Source organism: Ambystoma mexicanum, chromosome 13 (genome assembly GCF_040938575.1).
Source record: "Ambystoma mexicanum isolate Mex_15411 chromosome 13, UKY_AmexF1_1, whole genome shotgun sequence".
NCBI lineage: Eukaryota > Metazoa > Chordata > Amphibia > Caudata > Ambystomatidae > Ambystoma > Ambystoma mexicanum.
The window spans coordinates 592,984,310-592,999,624 of NC_090938.1; the positions used below are offsets into that span (position 1 = coordinate 592,984,310).

General features: G+C 50.5%; 1 protein-coding gene across 2 annotated transcripts in view; it reads left to right on the forward strand.

The window, feature by feature from the left end:
• EZH1 (enhancer of zeste 1 polycomb repressive complex 2 subunit) overlaps positions 1 to 15,315 on the forward strand; it is an 834,444-nt gene that overhangs the window by 184,663 nt on the left and 634,466 nt on the right. The gene's annotated exons all lie outside the window — the stretch shown is intronic.

Here is a 15,315-nt window from a genome sequence, read left to right on the forward strand (position 1 = left end):
ACTCTTGTGCCTTTTCTTTATGTTTCTTCCTATTGTAGATTGCCCAAGACAGGTATCTCTTCTTCGAAAGAAACGAGGTAGCGCCAAGGTAAGATTTGGTATGTTCAATAAACAGTCTTAGTAATGTGATTAATCAATTGTCCTCTCTTTATTCTGCAGGTGCGGCGTTCCCTTGGAGCGAAGAACGTATGGTGGAAACTCGCCGGACCTTGAGTGAGTATTACCACGGTAAGTATCTGGTGATGCGAGGTCTAAATGTCTTTTAGTGAGGAGCAGCTCACCTGTTAACTTTTCTTATCTTTTTGCAGATGCGGATATCCCGGATGGCGATCCCATCAGAGTGCCTCGCTGGATCGCATGGATGAAACGAGCATCGGTGAGTATCCCGCGGCGCTGATGCTGGCTATACAGCGCGGTAACTGGTATTCCTTTTCTTGCAGGTGCGGCGACTCCCGGATGCTTGCGATGACAAATGGAAGGCTCCTGTTCTAATCTGCTTTCTTTTTCCCCTTTGCAGGTTCAGATCGTGAAGAACAAGACAGGCGTGGCTGAGGACTGGAGCTGCAGGCACGGTGAGCGTTACGCTGCAGGAGTGCAGAATAACGTGAAGCGTGTTCTGTTCTCCGGGCGTGGTTTAAATAGCCACTCAAAAGTAGTTCCCAGATAAAGTAGTCCCAGTACCACACCCAAAGAAATAGTCCCTTGAATAAAGTAATCCCTTCAAAAAGGCCTCAAGGTGGCCTGTATATGTTCTCTCCACAAGATGACCTGGTTTACCTGAATGAGGCAATATGAGCCTGGCGCCAACGGCGCCAGCACTGTGTCCAAGAAGCCCTTAAACAATCCCTTGGGGCCTTACAGGTCCCCATGGTGCTAATACTCTGGGCAGACTGGTCCGCTCCTGATGTCTGGGGGCAGGCATCGTGACATAAACACCCTGGAAAAAGGAATGTCTAATCGCACACCATCTTGGAGTGACCGACTCCATAAACGTAGACTGAACTGTTATTAATGGCGTGAGAATTGTGGTAATCAAGGGTGCCCGGGAACACCCAGGAAGGATAATCCAGGCAGCTGATGCACCCCAGACCGGCAATGTCAACGGCTCGTTGGTAGCGCTAATATTCATTGGGTTTACCCTGCTCGACTATATTAAAAAGTTATAGTTAAATAATGAACTGAGAGGGGGGCGCTGTTGCACGCACACAAGATGGCTGCTTGAATGTAGAGCTCCTCTCCGGCATAACTCCTGCGCCACTTAAGATCATGATTGGGGCCACCCGAAAAGACCACACGACGTGCACATGTATCTGAACACTGTGCAGTCCTCCAAGAAAAACCCGGAAGAAAATCGGAACAGATTTGGCCAAGATATTTGGTTTGCCAGTAACGGCGTCCTGAGCCGTGTCTAGGAACCGAGCGCGAGTGGCTTTATCCGCCTCTCTTTACCAGCGACAATTTTCCACTGTGGCGGTGTGAGGGCAATAGCCGGCATCGGCGGCTGGCTGTATGTTGGCTGTAGCCTGTGGAACTGGCCATTGAGATTCGTGGCGGCGGTGATCTGGGTGGAAGAACGACCGTGGTCTACACCCCAGATATGATATATTTTATTTGTATCACGCTCGTACGCAAGTGTTTCAGAGCGTGAAAAGGCAAGGAAGGGGAAACAGTGGAGAACAAAACGATCTTACTAGGCCCAGTGACATTGAGAACGTGCATGGGAAAGGGAAAGGGGAAAAGTGCATGGAAGGGGGAGAGTGGAAAGTGCAGAGCAGAGGAGAACAGATAAATAATAATAAACACAAATAAATAGATAATGAAGCAATAAACCGGGGTAGTGCGGTCAGCAATTGGCAAGAGCTGTGTTTACAGCAGCAGAACTGGGTAAGTGTGATAAGTGCATAAAAGAAGAAAATGGGGTGTGGGGGACTGCAGGGGTTACAGATACAGTCCCCAGTGCGAGGGGTGGCCGGGAAGCAGTGCAGAAGGGTGGCAGGGTGAGCGGGTACCTGGGCCCGGGGGACAGAGGGTGGCCAGGTGCACAGTGCCAAGAGAGCAGATCAGCAGGGAAGTGGGGAGCAAAGGCAGATGCAAAGAGGAAGGTCTTGAGGTGCTTACGGAACCGGAGATGGTTCTCCTCAAGTTTTAGAGTGGCAGGGAGGCTATTCCAGAGCGAGGCCCCAGCCGAAGACAGATCTCCCGCCAGCTTGTTTCTTTGAAAAACGACTGACACTGATGGAGTTAGAGGTAGAGGAGCGTAGGGCTCGAGAGCGGAGGTATTTGCGGAGGGATAGCTGAAGGTATTGTGGGCCCAGGCCCCAGAAAGCCTTGTGTACAATGCATAGGGTTTTAAATGTAACCCACTGGGAGCCAATGGAGAGATTTCAGAGCTGGAGAGATATGATCCGAGGGCTTGAGGCCAAGGACAAGTCTCGCAGTCCTGTTCTGGATTAATTGCAGAGGGCGTAGAGTATAGGCAGGTACATTTAGAAAGAGGCTGTTACAATAGTCTAACCTAGAGAGAAACCGAGCTTGGGAGATAGTGAGCTTCTGGGGGAAGGAGAGGATAGGAAGAGTACCTCTGAGGAGGTGCAGTAGGAAGTTTGACTTTTTAGAGACCTCCAAGATGTGGGAGGAGAAGGAAAGTGTGGAGTCAAAGATGAGCTGAGGTTCTTAGCCTCGCAGGTGGGGATGGGAGGAGGGCCAAGCGAGGCAGGTCAGAGAGAGAGAGAGAGAGAGAGAGAGAGAGAGAGAGGGGAAAGGATGGAGAAGGTGTGCCGATGAAGAGGATCTCAGTCTTGCTGGCATTCAGGCAAAGATAATTGGCGGCACACCAATCTTGAATGGCGGGTTAGGCAATCCTCACCCTAATCCACCCGTCCTTAGGCTTTAAATACCTTAATAGTAAGGTAGATGTCCATGGCAGGTACGTCCTGGTTTGGGGAGAGGTTAAGGGTCATCTAATGGTGACAGTGAATACCTATCGCCCCAATATTGATGATCCGGAATTCTATCGAACAATTCTGGGATTGCTTGACACACCAGACCAGCCACTAATACTATGGATGGGAGACTTTAACACAATATTTAATTTAACTCCTGACAGATCCTCTTTCAGCCCCCGAAATGTCAGGAAAGCAGCGGCCACCCTAAAGCAAATTATGACACAGTTACCCTTCATAGACACATGGCGCACTCTTCATCCACTGGACAGGCGCTACACATATTACTCATATGTTCACGACATGGTATCCCGCATAGACTACTGGCTCCTTAGCACCTCCCTCTCTGATGCTGTTTCTGGCAGTGAAATCTACCCCTGAACTATGTCAGAACACTCACTGATACTCTTGTTTTAACGTTACTAGACAGCCCGCCACGTGCTAAACGTTGGAGAATGCCTGCTACCCTCCTTAGGGATTGTGATGCTGGAAATGCATCGGAGGGACCGGGTCCCCGTATCCTTGTCCTTTACTGCTTTTTATCGTGTGTTCTGTCGTGTTTTCCGCACAGGAGTTAATGTGGGGCTCCTGGCGGTGCAGCGCTCTCTTATGGTTTGGTGTACAGCCCCATGGGATATCCTTATGGCTCCCATGGGTGGGGGGGACAACCCTGTGCCCCTAGTGTATGTCTTTGGGCACCTGTGTGTGGCCCACAGAGCAGGGTACGGGCTGGTGGCAGCCCAGTGCTTAATTGACTGCTGCCCTGAGCCTCCTCCATTTTGGGATGCCCAGGCCCTGTCATTGGAATCGGTAGAATCCTGATGGAGACAAGATAGCTCCCGTGGCCTCTTGCTTTCCATCGCCTGTTACCTTGATCTTCCCGAAGTGCCGGGAATCCCTGACTCTGTCCCTTCCCCCTGACTGGCTTTTGGGTGGAAGTTCCATATATGGTAGTGTGGAGAAGTGCCAACCAGACTGGCTGGAGCCTTCCCAAGGACGCGTGGATACACCTGTGGGTGGATCCTGGGTGAAGTGTGTGACGAATCTACACTTCTTGTTGTGGATGTTTGGTATCTGGTGTTTGACACAATGACTGAGATAACCCTGCCCGAAACTGGAATGAATGCAGTGTGTAGTGTTGAATGGCATGGTACTTGTCTGAATCCACATTCTGTGTTATGAGTGTCTGGATGGAGAATAATGGCCTGAATGCACTGTGTGCCTGATTGGCTGACTGACTGCTGAATGCCCTTCAAAGTGATTGGCTGCCTGAGTGTGACCCAGCAGAATGAATGGGAGATCAACAGTATATCTGGGGACCTCTCAATGCTAGGAATCGTGTTCAGAAGCTGAAGTCCAAATTACGAAGAGTAACTGGGATGAAACTGAAGCTTCACCTTGAAGCCCTGCTGGAAGAGAAGAATTGCTGTTGCTCTTCTTCAACAATCTGAAAGCCGCTTTGTATCCAAGGAATGACCCAGAGAGGACCTGGTAAGGCGCCCTCTTCCCGAGCTACGAGGGACCACCGTGCACCAGCTGATCTTTGCCATAGCTCCCTGGTAGACAGTCCTACGAAACGCTGTCGACCGGAGACGGGGACTGCCGCGGAATCCCAAAGAGAAGCGCCCGGACTGTTGTCCGCCACCGTTGACGACCACCGTTGCCGACCGGAGCCGCCGTGCTCTCGTTGCCTAAGAACTTTCGATTCACGGACACTCTCGTCCGCACTGCCGCCTGCCTTATCCCGTCGGAGAAGGCCAGGCCATCGATGCGCCGAGGAGCATCCGCCAGTGGGTTTTCCGCCACCCAAAGACCACAGAGACGCCGACGACTTGACGCTCTTGCTGGGCCACAGTTCTTCAAACTGTTTGCGGTCCAGAACTATCGACATCGAGGTGCCCTGCACGCCTCTTCCTTGCAGGACGTTTACGCTTCCCCGTCGACGAGCACCGCTAGGAAAGAAGCTGCCACTTCACCGCCATAGTTCACCCTGTTCTTCGCGGACGTTCGACGACCCGTGACTCCTACCTTAAAGGGAGGGCACCCAAGAAGGGCTGTCGATTCCCCGACGAGGAACGCTACAACGCCAGGTACTCTGGGGTTGTTGAACTATTGGAAAGACTCTTGTGAACAATATATGGACTGGGCTTGTGATATATCTTTATTTTACAGGTTGCCCAGGTGGGGGGATCTCCACACAGAACTGTGTCTAGGTAAACGGGTCAGTATTCTGCCAATTGTTCTAAACAACTGCTTTCCTCCTCTATCTATTGTTGGTTTCCCTTACAAACTGATTTGTGTGACATGTAACCGTACAGTTGATGCACTTTAAAGAGATCGAATAGTAAGTGTGGTACCACGTAGAACTGTAAAGATTTGCCATTATAGATAACCGAGTACAAAGTGAGTTATCGTGATATTGTACATAACCTTGAATATGTATTATATAAAGACTGTATTTTAATTTATACAGTGTGCAGACATTCTTTTGTGGGTGCTTGGGGACTACACTGTACTTAAGAACCAGCCCGCATCACCTCCTGAGAAGCTAGGCCTTGATTGCTCGTTCATTGCTACCGTAATAGAGAATCTTGGCTGGGGTCCTCTGTGCCTCTCCTCTACCATATAGAGAGCAGAAGTACAGATAGCCCGCTCCAGTCTTTACAGGGATCCACATGTATGCGAAGCACTCCAAGTTGAAATTGCTGAGTTCTTCAAAATAAATGAGGGCTCGGTTGACACACTGTACATTATGGGAAAACTTTAAGGTATGGGTGAGAGATGTCCTGTTAGCTAAAACCACTGGGCTGCTGAAGTCGGTGAGGAAGGAGTTTGGGCACCAGAGGCTAAATTAGCAATCCTTGAGATGAACTATAGCACTTCACATAATAAATCTATCCTTGCAGACATACAACACACTTTTTGTGAGTTCAATAAATTGGTGGATAGAGAAGTTCTATATATGGCTACCCCCACTCGTGCCCGCAGATACGGCGAAAGTAATAAAGCTGGTAGATTCCGAGCCAACATGATTAGAACAGATAATTACCACACTCCAATAGCTAGTATATGCACAGCACAGGGAAAGTTTATGAACCAAGAGGAGGACATCAACGCAACATGCACTGAATTTTATAAAACCCTCTACTCCATTCGGGATGTTAAGTCCAGGGAGGAAATAGTCGAATATCTACAAGAGCTTGATCTCCCCTCCCTTGATCTTGAAGCCCGAGAAGCGCTAGATATACCTATCACGGTCGAGGAGGTCATTACAGCTATTAAGGCACTAACTTCGAGCAAAGTGCCCGGACCAGATGGTCTTGATGCCGAACTGTATAAAGAATTAAGCCCAGACGCCCTGCACATGACATGTCATCTTATAGACCTCTCTCCCTGATTAATACGGATGCCAAATCTTCGCCAAGATTCTTGCGACCAGGCTTTTACCACACATGCCCACCTTGGTACACCCTGATCAATCCGGTTTCATACCCACCCGATCCACTGCCCTAAATCTGCGACGGTTTTTCGGTGTCATGGCACAAATCAACCCTGGTTCCAATGCAGCAGTCACAGCTCTTGATGCCGACAAGGCTTTTGACTCAGTGTCATGGACATACCTTTTTACTGTTTTGAAACGCTTTGGCATAGGACAATATTTTCTTAGGTGCGTTAAGCTACTTTAAACAGACCCGGTCACTAGAGTCCTCACCAATCACACTTTGTCCTCTCTCTTCTCCTTGTGTAGAGGCACTAGACAGGGCTGCCCGTTATCTCCCATATTATTCGCCCTCACGATCGAACCCATGGCGAACTTGTCCGGAAAACACACTCACACAGGGGAATCAGGTTGACTGGTCCTCCGCAACTATCGTCCCTCTACGCAGATAACACCTTGTTGTACGTCCGGGATCCGGAGGTAATTCTAGGGCTGATCCTGACAGACATCCATAGGTTTGCTGAATATTCTAGATATAAGATTAACGTGTCCAAATCGGAACTGCTCCCGCTGACACCGGCAACACCTGACATGTCCAACATTGGCAAATTTAAATGGTCCCCCACACGAATCCGGTACCTGGGTATCATGATCTTGAGGAACAAGAACACATTATACACTAATAACTATGATGAGCTACTACACTCCCTAACAACCAAACTACATTTATGGACCAAACTTCCAATTTCACTATATGGCAGGGTAGCCCTCTTGAAAATGATCGTACTCCCCAAATTACTGTATTACTTCGGCAACATTCCCATGCGTCCTGGTAAACCCTTCCTTACTAAGCTCCAATCATTAGTTACGTCATTCGTATGGAGTGGTAAAACAGCCAGAATGAAATGGGCCAAGATGGTGGAGCCATACTCGAGTGGTGGTATTGCAGCCCCTGACTTTGAGCTATATTTTCTAGCATCCCAAGCACAGTTTGCTACGCACTGGTTTGACCCCAACAATAGATCCGCACACATCCCATTTGAAAAAATGCTGCCTCTCCCTCTGATTTACAGTCTGGTATTTTTGACCCAGGCCACAGGGACCCCTGCGAGTTTGACCCGGTGAGCGCCACAGTATATGCATGGTCCAAAATTTACAAAAGAATTGGACTTGATATACCATACGACCCGGATGTCCCAATCTGGAACTATCCAAACATTACGCCCACTTTCGATAAAACCCTTCAGCGGGCATGGGATCTAAAACAACAGATTAAACTGCGAGATATGTTCCCAGGGGGGCACATTAGTTGAATTGGGAGATTTCATGGACACAGTTGGAGGGGGTCTACTTAAACGTTTTCAGTACCATCACGTAAAAGCTGCGTTCGCGACTAAATGGCCCACATTTCCAACTGAACCCCCAAACCACGAATCTGCAAGAGCTATGACAGCGAAAGGGCGTCCAAACACACTCACCCTCCTGCAATACCATACGGGAAACCTGGGAGTGGGTTCTGGAAACACCCATTGACAAAGGTAAATGGGTGAAATATTGTCAGCTCACTAAATCTGTATCCCTAAACTCAGGGTTTCAACTGATACAATTCAAAATACTGAATCAAATGCACTACACCCCGGCTAGGCTGGCCAAATTTGTGGAGGGATGCACAGGCAAATGCCTGAAATGTGACGCACCCATTGCAGATGCCCATCATATGTATTGGTCATGCCCCCCCTGTGGCGACATTCTGGGGCGAGGTCGCAGTTACCCTTGAGATCACAGCAATACAGGCTTCATTGTCCCCTTTGAAATATTTATTCAGAGATATTGGGACAACATCTGAGGCCACCGGGCGCTTGTTTAATAGGTACGACGTCCTTTCATTGCCTGCTTTTACAACGCTAGGCTTTTAAACGTGCACATTCCATCGAATGTGCTCATCGTTTTTTTTTTTAGGCGGTGGGGTGGGAAAGGGCAAATAAGTGTTTGGGCGGGTGGGTAATAGTAAAAAATAAGTGAAGGTGGGGGTTTGGGAGGGAACCCCCACCCCCAAAAAAAAACAAAAAAAACCATGTGCACATTTGATGCAATGTGCATGTTTAAAAGCCTGGCGATGTAAAAGCAGGTGATGAAATGACATGGAACCGTTTAATATTAGTTGTGTGATTGCTAAATTTTGTATACTCAAGAACTGGAAATCTACCCATGTACCCTGCCTCGAAGACTTCCTGAAGGAACTGGCAATGGTAAACGAGTGTGAAGAACAATATGTGTTAACGATCCCTACCTGCTGTCGCCCTAAAGATCTCTGGGCCCCATACAGGGACTACCTCTGTAGCCTGCCGCTTGACAATGACCCCTCACCCTTGTCCACCCCCTAATTCTGTACCCAATATTATGTGATATGATGTTGATGTTTCAAAGTATTGTGTGTTGAGATAACATGTTGAATCTGTACCGGTCCTGTGACTCTCTTTAAAATAAAGTTTATAAAAAAAAAAGAATGGATTGAGCTGCAAATAGTCTACATAAATAAAGCCAACTGTAAAAATAAAGGAACTAACATATTATGCAAAAACGTGGAGATAACAGTAACCAGAAAGGATACTGTAAATCTCTACTCACTCCTCTAATTTTATTGTGCCCAACACGGTGAATGAATCGGAATACATAACTCTAATCTCAACAACCTTCTGAAAATAAAATAAAAATGCAAGACGCAGGCTCACGTGAAAAGAAATACAGATGCAGACTGTAAAGTGACCATAGATCTTCCATAACCTTCCTAGTTCAGTTATGTAAATTACCAAAAATGGAGAGGCCACCAGGGGGCACAGGCAAGATGGCTGCCTGATCTACAAGCTCCCCACATGGCTCCAGGGTGAACGCGGAGAAATGTAATAAAAATGAATGTTGCCCCCTCCAAACAGCGAGAATCAGATGTCGGAGCTGATGGTGAACCCAAGGATGCCTGAATGAACGCTGGAGGTGCCCCTGGCCCGGAGAAGCATGACATAGGTGTCTGGCGCTTCCCCCTCCCCCATCCAGCCCGGTGACCCTCTTGGGCCGAGGAGCGCAAAGCGGCCTCCCACCCTGCAGGGGAGGAGCACATCGCTTCACCGAGTCTACCAGCCCGGCCGACTGGCACCCTGACGAGACACTCGGCGTTGGAGCTGTGCATTCCTGAGTCCCCCGAACCAGAGCCGCTGCGCAAGGAGAGCTCCCACTCTCCACCTTTGGGGACTCTGAGGTAGCCTACGGGGCACAGTGAAAGGGGGGTGAGCCTGGATGCCTTTTGGCTCGAGATGCCTCTGGACCCCTGCAGCTCACGAACCGCTGCGGTGCCGCTGCATCCCCCTCAACCGGGCTGTTGCGGGAGCGCGCCTGGGCCCCTCCAGCCCTCCCCGACCAGGCCCCACACTGCAAAACCTGGTGGGGTCATGGGCGGACCCCCAGCATAGCAGAGGCGGTAATTGCTTGGGTGACCAACTTCCCCCCCCCAGGAGGCCTCCTTGCAGGCCTGGGCCTACACGGGAGCGCGCCTGGGCCCTCTTCCACCTGCCTGCAACTTGGACTGCTTGGGGCAACCACCCAGGTGTACAAAGGACATGGGATCCTGGCCCCCTACTGAGGGGCCACACAGGAAACCCCTGTGAGGAGATTCCCCATTCGACCACCCCACCCCGCTCTAAATAAGCGACCCTGGTCACCACCGTAGTCCGCTGATCTCGGGCAGGCGTCCGGAAGATTACCTGCCTGGCAGACCTCCACCCGGCCCTGCACGCTAAGGATGGCCCAACCGTGAGTAATAATAAACTGCAGGCAAGGAGACCCAGACCACCTCTCCGGGACACCGCCCCTCCACACTACACACAGGAGGCACGTTGGAGGTAGGTGCGAGATGCCACAATAAAGAGAGACGCCTGACCCCAAACAGCAGGAGGAGTGATGCAGACCATCTCCCAGGGTCATTTCCCCTCCTTACCACACTTGGGGGGGGGGGGGGGGTGTTGCGAGTTGGGAACCACCCGAGACCCCAAATAGACTGACATAGAAGGCACCAGAGCACCTCTTGGGCGCAGACTCGAACTCCAGGCATCGCTGGTGACCGAGCCCGGAGGATTGAAGGAGCGAAGTGCAGGGGCAATCGTAAAGTTGGATCCTGTGATCTGTGGGAATCCTGAGCATGTGAAATAAACCATAAGGACCTGCCTACCATGTACCACATCACATCGGCTGGGGCGGAGGCGACAGGGCAGACACTGGTCTCGGGGAGATACCACTGGGAGCACCAAGAGGCCACGAGATCCAGGAGGAGAAGCAGCCCAATATCAATTTACACCTGAAGACCTAGCGATGGAGACCAGAGCCTCCTCCACCCCGGCTCCTGGCATGAAAACCATGCAGAACAACATTCAGACGATCCTCGACGAAATTAGGGGGATGAGAACAGACATGGGAGCCAAGTTGGCCGACCTCACAGCCAAAGTCTCCACGCTCGAGGACCGAATGGAAGGGGTGGAGAATAACCAAGTGGCCACCGACCTCCTGGAAACACAGATGGAGGCGAGGTTTAGAGAGATGCAGCGCCGAGAGGGAGAACTCCGTCTCAAGGTCGATGATATGGAAAACCGCGAACGGGGAAGCAACCTGCGGATCTTCGGCTTGGCAGAGGTGGAGGGGGAGACCCAGGCGGGCCTAGAGGGCAAGGTACAAGATGTCATCAGGATTGTCCTAGGAGCTGACTCTGGGGAGACAGTCCTGGTTGACAGGGTCCATCGGGCAGGTGGAGGCAGAAGGGGTCCGTGCTCAGTGCTGGCGTGATTCCACTACTACAGAGATAAAGCAAGGATATTGGAGAGTGTGAGGACCCTGAGGGACATACAATACGACAACACAAGGGTGGCAATCTTCCAAGATCTGTCCGCCCTCACACTGCAGATGAGGAAAAAATGTGTGGCAATCACCAGATGGCTACGGGAGAAAGCGGTCCGATAACGCTGGGGACACCCATTCCATCTAGCTTTTGAATGGCAAGGCGAGAGGCACCAGCTTGTGACGGAAGAAGATATCCATAGAGCCATTGATGAGCTGGTTAGGGATCCCCCAGGAACATCCAGGGATCAAAGTGGGACCGACAGGGACCCCAGCCAAGCCCCACAGGGCCCTGATCTAACTCGGGGGAAACATAAGGTGAAAGGCACTCAGAAGTTCCAGAAAACTAGGCACCCTCCAGCAGGCCGCGGTGGACCCCCATGATCTTACTGGAAACGCCATGAGGTTATTCTCTATAAATAAGCTGCTACACGATCCCCAGATGGTTCTACAAGTTGGGTGAATTACATGTTGCTTTTAGGTGTTGCCACAGTCGGCAGGGTTTTTGCTTAATAGGCACGATATGAAGTTTGGGGCCCACCCGATGAGAGGCTGGAGAGGTGCTATATCTTGGTGGGTTTTAGCACTCAGTTTCCAAGACTGGAGAGATCTTCTCCAACTCACACCGAAAGTTAATGTATGGAGGAGCCCACAGTTGGGGAGGCACATCGCATGTTGTGGGTGTGTGGAGGGGAACATCGCCGGGGGACCATCACTGGGACTCCGATGTTAACCGAATTCGGGAAATGTTCTTGAATGAAGGGTGGGAGGGAACGTTTCACACCATCAATTCTCCCGGGGCCAGGGTAGTAACCCGGATGGTTCGTTGACTAATCCTGACGTGAGTTGGGTGACGGAGACGAACGCCTTACAAAATGGGTAAGGGCGACAGGAAACAAGGGAGGGGGAGTGGGAGGGATAAGGGGAACAGGGATACCACGCCATGGAGCTGCGGAAAGGAGATGGGAAGGAACTTTTGGGCCTCACATAAATCCTCTAAGAAGGAGGGAGTGGGTATTCTCCTCGGAAAATCAATGCATCTAACTGAGGTTGAGACAAAAAGGGGCTTTGGAGGTAGATTTCTTGGGATCAAGGGGGTATCTCAGGGTGTACGTGTACCATTGGCCACTCTGTATGCACCCAACGTTGGCCAAATCAGGTTTATCCATAAAGTTCTTGAGGTCATGGACGAATGGGCGGAGGGTACGATGATCCTGGGCAGAGATTTTAACCTCATCACGGACCCCCGACTAGACTGGTGGTCTGGTAAAGGTGTACGGCCAAAGGCACCCACTAAGGATAACCTCGCCATGAGGGACCTCTTACAAGAATACTATTGGGTAGATGTATGGCAAAAATGCTGGCAAACCCCCGGGGGATATACATTCTTCTCCCCCCCACACCAAACATATACTAGAATTGACTTACTATTGGTATCAGAGGAAGGAGGAGGGGAGATTGGAAGCCCTACGGTTGAATCTTTGACCTGGTCGGACCATGAGCTTCTAGTTATGGACTGGCGACTGCAGGGCGCCCCGAAGTCATATAGATGGTGCTGTAATGACACTCTCATGAGAGACCAGGGGTTCAAAGAATCCTTATGGAAAGAAATGGAAGCCTTCTTCGTAACAAACGACACAGGGGAGATGCCAATGGCCACAGTTTGGGAAGCGGCAAAGGCTACCTTCCGGGGTCTCCTTATTGCAGAGGGCTCGAGGAGGAAACGGGAAAAAGCCCTGATAGAATCCAAACTGCGAGAGGACTTACGGGTAATGAGGGCACAGCTCACTAAGGGTGATGTGGACCGTGAAGGCCTCCTGGGTAAAATGAGAGAAAAAAGACAGGCCCTACACACAGTCTTAATTGGAGAGGTGGTCAAAAAAATGATACACGAAGCAGAGATACTACGAGAAGGGAGACAAGGTTGGGACCCTCCTGGCACACAGGCTGAGGGGTAATGGAGCTGGCAGACGGGTCGAGGGTATCGGGGATAGGGCGGGCTACATCAAGAACAATGTCCGAGCACATAGCCGAGTCATTTGCGGGGTTCTATAAGGAACTATATACTAAACAGGAAGGTGAGTCCCCGGAAGAGATCCGAAGATATCTCGAGGATCACCCCCTACCCAAGCTCACAGAACCAGAGAGGGAGGCATTGGAAAGGGAAATATCAGAGGAAGAGGTGGAGGGGGCTATTAAACGGCTGAAGGTGGGTAAAACCCTGGGGGGGTGGATGTACAGCTGTCTTCTTTAAACAATACCAATTGGTATTGATACAACCACTAACCAAACCGTTTAACCAAATTAAGACCTCGGAAACCATCCCACCGACATTCCTACAGGCCATGATCACGGTAATACCAAAGCCTGGCAAGGACCTGGCGGAATGCGGCTCTTATAGGCCCGCCTCACTCTTGAACACAGACGCAAACATTTTTACTAGGATCCAGGCGACAGGCCTAGAAAAGTGTCTCCCCCGACCTGTCCACCCAGACCAAGTCGGTTTTGTGTTGAACAGACGGGGGCCGACAGCATGCGCAAAACCATACACATACTAAGCTCAAAGCCAGTCAGAACAGAGGGTGCTCTTCTCCTATCCCTGGACGCGGAAAAAGTTGGGCCTTTATGGAGGGAGTTTTGTCGTCCCTGGGGGTGGGGCCTAAATGGCAAGGGTGGATAACTGCCCTTTATTCTAACCCTTCAGCAAGGGTGGTAGTAAATGGTGGTGAATCCCTAACCTTCCCATTGGAAAGGGGCATGAGGCAGGGGTGCCCGTTATCTCCTGATAGTCAGCTCGATGAGGTAGAGAGGCAATACATCGGTAACCTCCCGTTCCGTAAACAAGCTGAGGGACTCTGTCACCTAGGGATTCAGATACCGCCAGACCTGGCTGATCTTTTCAATGCAAACTACCCCCGTCTGTGGTCGATGATTAAGCAAGACCTGGAACGATGGGCGAAGTCTGGCCTCTCATGGATGGCACGCCTCAATTCAATTAAAATGGTAACCCTCCCTAAATTCTTGTACTTATTTCAAATGCTGCCGACCCAGATACCAAAGCAGTTCCTTCTAGAGATTAAGTGGGCCCTTCTCGGCGGGAAGTCCCATAGAATCGCCTATGATACATTGACAAGACCCAAAGATGAGGGTGGAGTGAACTTCCCAGACCTAGACACATATTATAAGGCAGCACAACTGCGAATTCTGGTTGATCACCTGGTGATGGGCCCAAATAAAAAGTGGGTAGCATTGGACAATGTGCTTTTCTCCCCGGTCACATTGGACGAATGGTTGTGGGTCCCCAAGGCACGCATCCCAAGGAGAATTTAGAATCGCCCAGTCTTCGGGGTGCTGTGGTCCATATGGAAGGAGGGGGGTTATCTTAGATGGCTCACGACGTGGCCCTCGCCTTTAACTGCATCTGGGCTCCCCCACTCTGGGATGGAATCAACAAACCCTTAGCCTTCCAACAATGGTATGAAGCGGGTCTCAGCAGTGCAGGGCAGCTTTGGGTGGATGGAGCATTCATACCCCTGGGAGATCTGAAGGAGGCGCTAGGTCTCCCCAACCTCTCCCCTTTCCGATATTTGCAATTGAAGGGGGCCCTTACCGAAAACAGATAGGGAAACACCCTTAGGAGAGACTTAACAGACTTCGAGAAATTTCTAATCACATATAAAGGGACTAAAGGTGTGATATCGAGGCTTTACAGTCTACTGCTGTTCTCCGCCCCATGGGATCCCCCACCCGCCCAGGTACAATGGGAAAAAGACCTTGATACCCCCATCACTGGTGGGAGATGGACCAAGATCTGCAGACAGGCCAATCGCTCCACAGCTGCGCCCCAATACCGCCACCAGACCCTGAAACTGATCCATAGATGGCATTACCCCCCACAGAGGATAGCCAGGATGAGAAAGGGCTACGACCCCCACTGCTGGAAATGTCATTCTGAAAGGGGGAACTACGTGCATATGTGGTGGAAATGTCACGTGGTGCAAACCTATTGGAGTGAGGTCCTGTCCTGGATAAAGGAGGTTGATGGAATTGAAAGAA